General features: G+C 42.7%; 1 long non-coding RNA gene across 1 annotated transcript; it reads right to left on the reverse strand.

Moving 5' to 3' along the window:
* Positions 1-675: 675 nt before the first annotated feature.
* Positions 676-3,302, reverse strand: LOC143273719 (uncharacterized). The gene is made up of 3 exons (XR_013051905.1): positions 3,170-3,302; positions 2,513-2,653; positions 676-903 (listed from the first exon to the last, which is right to left on the reverse strand). It is a non-coding gene; the product is annotated as an uncharacterized LOC143273719 (long non-coding RNA).
* Between the last annotated feature and the right edge of the window lie 5,889 nt (positions 3,303-9,191).

Below are 9,191 nucleotides of genomic sequence, written 5' to 3' on the forward strand. Positions count from 1 at the left end.
TTGTTTGTTTTTTGAGACAGGGTTTCTCTGCGTAGCTTTGCGCCTTTCCTGGAGCTCACTTGGTAGCCCAGGCTGGCCTCGAACTCACAGAGATCCGCCTGGCTCTGCCTCCCAAGTGCTGGGATTAACACATCTTCTTTTACATCCACACGTGTGTGCTTCACAGACAAAACTCACAAGTTCAGATTGATACTTCTGATTCAAACTTATTAGAGTTTTAGGGTAGTGTGCCTTATTTCACAAACTCATTGCTTTTGTTTTATATGGAAAATTGTTCTTCAATAATAGTAGCTATAACACTAATGTACTTTATCCCACAATGTTCAAATGCAGCTACATGTCATGATGCCAGGATGTTACCAGTATGAACCATTTATGGCTTCTAAAAATCTAAAAATAACTATGGGGGGAATTCCACCATAAATGGCATTTGCTACAGAATACTATGTTAAATAGTATTTTATTGGTAGTTACAGTTCAATTTGAAATACAAATTCATTTAACTGTGAGATTAATTTTAGTTTTTTCCCCCTTTGTCTCATTTATTTATTTTTATTTTTTTTTTATTTTTAAAGTAGGCAAAGCATTTGATCAAAAGTAAACAGAGTACTCAAGAAAGAGGGTTTCCCTCCCTGTCAATTCCCTGCCACCCCCACACCACAGACAGGAAACACATTTCATTAGTTTTTGCTCTTCCTTCCCAATGTTTATTTTTAAAGTATCTAAACGTGTGTGAATAGACTGATTATTTCACTGCAGATGTGAAACTATTCTCTTATTCCTTAAGCTCTCTCCAGCTCATTGGACCATTTGCAGACGATCTGCTTCCAGCAATCACCACCTGGCATTCTAATGCAGATGCTCTCTCTCCCCAGGTCTTCAGGATTTAGGTTTTAAAGTCTCCTGTAGAGAAGAATAATCTCTTAAACTCAGTTTAATTATGTAGTGGATTACTTAGCAATGGAAGCATGAATTTGTACGTGTTTGTTATTAGCTTCTAATACAACAGCATTGTTATTTGTTTTGTGGCTCAAGCTGTTTCAGACTGGTGCATAAATCCCATTCTCTGCTTTGCTTTTAACCACTTACTTAAAATTCTCCAGTTTAACTTGCATTTTTCCTACCATATTGTACAGGCACATAAAACATTAAATATTTTGATGTTTTCAAAATTATTTGCAAAAGCAACATGTTATCATTACAAAAATAGTGTAAATTGGGATGGAGAAATGGTTTGGCTGTTAAGGTACTTCCTTCCCTCACCAAAGACCCACGTTCCGTTCCTAGAACTCACATCAGGAAATTCTATTTCCGGTCTAAGAAAATATTCTCATGTTGACAATATCTGCCATTACAAGGGACCAGATTCATTTACTTATTAGCCATTGATGTTGAGAATAAAGAGAACAGTTTGAGGCTTCCTGGGAAAGTGTGTGCTATCTTCAAATTTACCTCAACTAAATAAAGTATTATTAAATAGTGTTCAACATGTTTAGAGTTGATAAATGGTGAGAATTTAGCAACATTAGTTTCCTTTCAGTAAACTCTTAGTAAACTACCCAGATGATCTAATTGAACTTTTACGCTAAGTGATCAAATGAACAACGGATATATCCTTATTGATCAGGGCCTCAGAAAGACTGTCATTTCCCGGATGCCATCTGATTAACAGTGAATCTGTGAGTGCAGTCTGTTTACTCAGAACTGGAAGCCTATATTTTTTTCCATAACTGAAAGGAAATGATGTATCATCTGTGTGCCAGGGTGAGGAAAAAGCTTGGGCTGTACAAGGAGGCTAAGATTCCTTCCCCTGTCCAGTCACGGGGGTGATGACCATAGAGGGCTTTTACAAAGCAAGACTCCTGGGGTTTCCTGAGCTCTGAAGCCTTCAATGACAGTTTAAACCACTGTCGGTGGTTTAGATATGTATCTATGAGAAATGACATGTCAACAACACAGTTAAATCCTCTTGCATTGAGAGATGAAGGTATGTGTCCCTGGAGTAGAAAAATATATTGCTTTAGGAGAATTACTTAAAAATATTTGTAGTCAGAAGAAATAATACTTAAGGCAATAAAACCAGGACACAATTCATTAGCTCATTCTTTAATCTTCCTTCTTAGAAGTTGCCTTGCACAACAACTTTTGGCTGTTCCCAAATGTCCACATTAGAAGGTCAAAGTGTACTATCTCTAAATATTCAAAAATATTCCTATAGGTTCTCAAAGACAAGTCCACAATATCAATTTCAGAAATTATATATTGAGGTTAAGATGGAGTCTCAAAGGAAGATGAAAACATGTGTCTGATATAGCTTTAAAAGAGCTGAAAGCTCTTGTCGAGAAACACCATTTAAGGACATAGCTTCATCATTCCTTGAACATGCCATGTCACCCTAAGTTAAGCTTAGTACAAAGAAATTTCCTTTAGATGGAAATCCTCTCTCCCTCCACCTCGTGTTCTCTTTTCCTGCTTGCAGACCTGTTCATCCTCTCCTTGACTTCACACCCACCTCAGATTCTGACTTGTCAGGTGTCTTCCCTTCCATTGCTATATCTGCTTCCCTGGTTGATGGCTTCACATCACCTCAGAATCCAAATTGTGCAACCTTAAAACAATTCTACTTCTCCACATTCCTCACAAATGTGTGTACCTACACGGATTTTGAAATACAAAAAGAGTCACAAGATACCTCTTACACACGTGACAGAACTGTATTACTCCAGAGAAGTCTTCAACCTTAATCTTTTGTTGGTTGGTACATTTCTGAGGATCAAGTGTTTCTTTTTTTCTTTCCTTTTAAATGTTTTTAGATCTTCCATGCCTGGCTTAGTTAGCGCCTGCCTCATGCACAGGTATCATCCTATAAATATCCATTGATTGAACAGATGGATAGATAGATGTTAAGGTCTGTGGCATCATTTGAATTCTAATTCAATAGTAAATGACAGCTCTAGTTTCAGTATGGCTCTGATATAAGGTGGCTCATGATAGTTAATCTTATAATCTATTTTCTCAAGGAGCTATAAAAACCTCCTAGCACAACCTTTCCCAGAGGGGAGAATATGTAGCAAGACTATGCATTGAAAAGGAGGTGGTTTTCACTCATGGAGTAAGCGATTTATAGATGTCTATTTTTCCTTTGTGAATTACCCACAATTGTGTTTACCTGGTATTTTCTAAGATTACTGACATTAGGTCTGTTCCCTGTAGAGACAGGAGGGGAATCTGGGAGATGGAGAGGCCATGATGAGCATGTAGAATGGATAGTTCATGTCTCGAGTCTTCAGAAGCTGCCTGGAGACTCTTTGTATCCTGCCTCTTTCCCTATTAAGAATAAGGCACACCTGAAAGTGAGTACTCAGTCCAAGAGTCAGGTGACCAAGGCATTGCTGTTAGTTCAGACTGAGCAAGGAACATGGGAATAGAAGAGAAAGCGACCTGCCCAGAAGCAGTGTCTAATCAGAACAGTAGCACGGTAGCCTCTCTGCAGGGGTGGAGACTGTGCTCCTGCAGGGCACGGGAGCACTGGGGGCTTGGCAGGGCAGGAAGAGGAACTTGGGGTACCAAGAGTCCATCTCAAGCCTCTTACCTGCCATCTCAAGTGGTAGATACCAATGGAGTTTGGTATGTTTACCTTACTTTAGCAAAAGCTCCCCAGATCCTAGCATACACCTCGGAAGCTGTTACCAGTGTGTCAACTTTCCTGCCTGGAGTTTCTCATTCCTCGCGAGGTTTTTAGGTCATTAACTCTTGTCACTCATACCCCTTCTGTTCCATGGAAGAAGCAGTGTCTGGATTCACACTTGGGGAACATGGAAATGGGAAAAAACAAGTAGGTATCTGATGCTTTATCTCCTCAGCTTTGTGTGGTGGTAATCTAATTGTATTGAAATATTATTTTGATTTGTACTGAAATATTAATTTGATTGTATGTTAATAAATAAAGTTGTCTGGGGGTCAGAGCTATTAGAGCCATAGCAAGAGTGTGGCGGTGGTGGCACACGCCTTTAATCCCATAGATATCTGTGTGTTCAGGGTCAGAGCTATTAGAGCCATAGCAAGAGTGTGGCGGTGGTGGCACACGCCTTTAATCCCATAAGATCTCTGTGTGTTCAGGGATACAGCCAGCATTGGAGACATATGCCTTTAAGACCTAGGGGGCTGTACATTCAGACAGTGACGAGGCAGTCATGTGTTTGGGTTTACAACCAATGAGAAGGCAGAACAACATACTTTAAAAATACGAACCGACAGGAGGTAGGTCTCTTTTCGCGAAGCTGGGACAGCAGGAGGAAGGGTGAGATTTTAGCTCTGAGCTCTGACCTCTCGGCTTTCTCTTTTACATTGTTTCTGTGTTTCTTATTTAATAAGACGGTTGGTTACATCAACAGCTTTGCCTTAGGAGGAAAACACACGTGCCTCCATTCTGAATTTTCTCAATCTGGCACTTGGCTCGGGCTTAAGTTCCAGCCCTCCATTAAAGAGGAGAACTCAAGAGGATGTGTTAAATTCCTTGGTTCTGAGAGTCCTCATCTCTGTAAGGAAGATAGATGATCTTCACCCTCCACGGGAATACAGAGACCACCTACAAATCTGAGAACAGCAGATACAACGTGGCTATCTTAATGGTCAGAATCTGTAGAGGCAGAGAGCCTTCATCCCCCAGACAAAGTGGGCTCCTTCTCTTAAAGGTTTCGGGGCTGGGGCTCCTGCCACATAGTTAATAAGTGTACTATGTGCCTGTAGTCAGGCTGCCATGCCTCTGATCCCAGGGCTGAGGGGAAAGAGGAAAAGGCTGCTGGTGGTTAGCACGGCCAAGGGTCGGGAGGAAGCAGAGTCTCGCTCGACCTGTGATCTAAAACTGTCAATAGCTGTAACTTAACTTCAAGCCAACGGTGGTAAATTTATGTGCATCATATGGTGGGTAATGAATATTCTCCTCTTCATATTTCTGACCGCTAGTGAAAAGCTGGAAACAAAGGCTAAATATTCTATGCATAATTTACACCCTCCCTTCCACCCCTTGCAAAAGAAATCTCCTACCCTATTTTTTAATTTCAATCTTTTCTTTCTTGTTTCTTGATTAAATTTGGCCCTTTCCCACAATGAGTGCCATAGAAACCCAACTCCCTTACAGCAGTGGAAAGGATAATTTTAGGGATGATTTGAGCTGTAAACACATTTTGCTTACAGCTTTCCCTTCTTCTGGGGCAGTCTTGACTGACTGAGGCTACACAGGACACTGGTTTTATTTTATTTTTGTTTTTTGATATTGATTAATCCTGAAGTAAATTTCAAGCTGGGGGTCATTATTGCTTAATTAGAGTTTGGGATACATGGCTTGTTTTTTGGTGAGATTCTGTATACTGGCCTGCTTGTACAAGGAAATTCATGCAGCTGAACACTCTGGCATGCTAGAAAGTTTAAATGGGGATTTTGGCTGGGGAGTGGATTCAAGGTTGTTTTTACTGAAATGTCACCCAGTTCTCTCCTGTCTGCATGTGGCTAACCACTGCGCTTACCTTTATCTACTTCCTGTGTGCCTGCTTCTCAGGAGCACCTGGACTTATCAAAACACTGCTTTAAAGGTGTCTCAGGTGCGAGGCTTCTCTAGTGCTGTTTGGTCTTTGTGGTGTAACGGGAATGTTTTTTCATAAACACTTCTGCATATTCAAACCTGGAGTCTGGGGACATCTAAGACGATGTAGAGACCGGAAGGGGTTTTTCTTCTGCGATTTCTCTGAGAATAACTTAGAATTCTGCCCTCTCTCTAGCTGCGTGGCCGCACATGTACAGCTGAGTTAAGCAAAGGGTGTGGTGTCTTACGTCATCAGTGTGTGCTGGTGATCATATACGTGTAGCGTGGTCACACAATCTGCGCAGGCGTGGCGTGGCTTTGTAAGCCCACCTGAGCTTTAAACAGCTGTGACTCAGACCCCACCCTCTCCCCCGCCCATCTTCCCTCTCTCTGCACCCGCTGGCTCCTTAGGCCTAGTTCTTTTGTGTCCGCTCCCCCCCCCCCAATAAAGCTCTAAAATTAATACTGGGTTCTGTCATGACCGTGACTTTTCCATGCAGTAACCAGTGACGCCACCAGCACCGCTTATCATTCATTTCAGTAACCATGTTCTAAAATTGTTGGCAGGGATAGTTGAATTCACAGCGGAACTGTTCTTAGCCGGGTTCTGTATTGATATGCCACTGATTCAGGGGCACGGCCGTTTCATTTACTTACTGTTCACACATCATCCTTGCCAACAATATTTCCTGAGTTCTTCCTATGGAGCCCACCTGGGACGGGCACGGTAGACACTGGAGCCTTTGAGCACTCAGACAGGACGTTTTCCTTCATCGTTGTATGTCCACTTTCTCTGTATGTAACAATCTATATAAACAAATCTATGGGCAGCCTTCCAATTAAATTGCAGTTGCGGTAGATAAGGAAATTTTAGTATTTCGAATTTTTTTTTTCTTTTCGAGAGAGGGTTTCTTTGTCTAACAGGCCTGGCTGTCCTGAAACTCACTTTGTAGACCAGGCAGAGATTCGCCTGCCTCTGCTTCCTGAGTGCGGGATTAAAGCCGTGTGCCACCACCGTCTATTGGTGTCCTGACATTTTTTACTTGTGATAAAATAGTTTCATTTTCTCTTGTGCTTTTCAGTTATGCAGAAACTGTGAGGATCTCGACCATGCACAGCTAAGTCTCCCCAGATACAACCTGACCCTTGTCCTCTAGGTTAACCATTCTTGGGGTGTGCCACAAAGGAAACATCATGAGCACTGTTGCTGGGAATATTTTAGACTTTTTAGTGTTGGGAATTAGACCCTCAAGATGCTGCCAGGAAGAGCTCCACAGAGCCTGCCTCACTCATCCCTCCAGTCTCTCCCCTCCCGCATGCTTGGAAGAGAGAGGCCATGCCCACTCTTGGAGTCTTTCTTCTCTCTGCTCTCACAAAGGACCAAATCTCACTCGCACACCTCTTTTAGGAATTGGAGGCAGATTGACTGAGGTCATCTGACGAAGGTCCCATATTAAGTAAATCCGCTTCCTTGGTGTGGAAGGATACTTAAGTTGTGGTCAAAAGAAGAAACTGCAGTGGCCCAGAGGTAGGAGAGTGCATTAGATCAAAGTACCTATGTGGTATTTTGAATATAATTGGCCCCATAATCCCATAATCCCATAGGGAGCGGCACTATTAGGAGGTGTGGCTTTGTTGGAGTGGGTGTGGGTGTTGGTTAAGCGGTGGCGCTCATGGTTGGCTGCCGCCCACGGAAGCCATGCCGATGGAGGAAAGTGCTGGATGTATCAGTGACAAAAGAGTCACGAGCTATGGTTACCTTTCTAGAGCTTTATTGGGAGAGAAAGAGAGAGAGAGAGAGAGAGAGAGAGAGAGAGAGAGACAGAGACAGAGACAGAGAGAGAGAGACAGACAGACAGACAGAGACACAGACAGAGACACAGACAGAGAGAAAGACCATGTGGAGGGGGCAGAATACTGAAGGAGAGAGTGCAGAAAGAAAGAGAGAACACAGAGAGAGCACACCCCTGCGTTTTTAGGCTAGGACACCATTGCAGGCTGGTGATGTAATTAAGGACATAATCCTTACAATGGGTTTGTTGGAGGAAGTGTGTCTCTGTGGGGGCTTTGAGGCCCCTTTACTCAAGTTTCCCTCAGTGACTGTCAGTCAAATTCCTGTTGTCTGCAAGATGTAGAACTCTCAACTTCTCCTCTAGTACCATGTCTGCCTGCATGTCTCCATGCTCCCTGCTATGATGATAATAGACTGAACCTCTGAAACTCTAAGCAAGTCACCTCAATTAAATGTTTTCTTTGTAAGAGCTGCTGTGGTCATGGTGTCTCTTCACAGCAATAAAAAACCCTAACTAAGACACCCTGTATGAACCTGGGAACAGAAATGGGCTGGAGGGGCCACACTGGGAATGATTTTGTATGCCACATAAAGGAAAGCTTAAACAGTAACTGTAAGTAACTTTGATCTCCTTGCTTGGCCCCTCTATGAAGCAGCTAAGGGCCCCTAACTGATCTTGTAGACCCTACTAAGCCTGTCATGCCTGCTTTCTCTCACCTCTGAGATTCACCCCTTCAGGCTGCTGCCCCAGCTCTCCTTGACCCTTCATTCAGTATACTGCTGAAATTTGGGGGATGGCTCTCCGAGTTTCGGGGCAAATGAGAGGACCCATCTTTGTTCCTGTTATCTACCTTCCCAAACAGCTGGATACAACAGTTAGGAGAGGGCAGCCTTGCTTATGGGAACTAGCATCAGCTTCCCTGGTGCCCAGGAGGCTTCTAAGATCACTTTTGGTTGCCCTCTCTCTGTCTTCACCACACCAGCCCAAGAATCTCCTATCACACAAGAGTCTCTCCACTCTGCCCCTTTCTAACCTTTAGCTTTTTCACATCACCTTCCTAGAATACCCCAATATTGCATTTCATTTGGTTCCTGCCCTCCACTTACCCCTGCTACACTCGTCTCAAGGCCACTACCCTCACCCATTCCTGCCTCTAGTCACTCGAAACCCTTACAGGAATCCACAGCTTTCTATTTCCCCCTGACATGTCCTGAGTATACTTGGTTTATAGACGGGAAGGTCATCTCTCAGCTCCATTGGCTCTGGCCAAGTACGCTATGCCATAGTCTCCTCTGACAAGGTTGTAGAATTTGCCACTTTACCAACGGGTAATACTTCTGGGAAGGCAAAGCTCAGAGCCCTCACTAGAGCCCCCACCTTAGTATGAGACAAAAGCATCGAGATACACACAGGTTCTAAGTATGCTTTCCATATTCTACACCACCCTGCTTCTGTTTGACAGGAGAGAGCCTGTGACTGAATAGTAAGTAGTCCGAGCTCTACCAGCTTATCAGAACTCCACTGGTCAATGTTAAAACTCTGAACCTTTGAAATCTTAGTAGAACAATATCATAAAAAGCATTTCCCGTTTTTATATGTCTTAAATCATTTTCTTATATCACCAGAACTTACGTTTTCATATCTTCAGAACTTTATATATCTAAGAACATTTTTTCTTTCTAATCGTTTCTCAAAGACATGAGTAGTTATTGTTGAGAACAGTCATTGCAAGACATGTTCTTCTAGTGTAAAGTTACACCTGAAACCTGTTAATCCTTTAGTAAGAAGTTTGTTAGCAAGGCAACTTTGTCTGCCTT

Source organism: Peromyscus maniculatus, chromosome 6, assembly GCF_049852395.1.
Source record: "Peromyscus maniculatus bairdii isolate BWxNUB_F1_BW_parent chromosome 6, HU_Pman_BW_mat_3.1, whole genome shotgun sequence".
Lineage (NCBI taxonomy): Eukaryota > Metazoa > Chordata > Mammalia > Rodentia > Cricetidae > Peromyscus > Peromyscus maniculatus.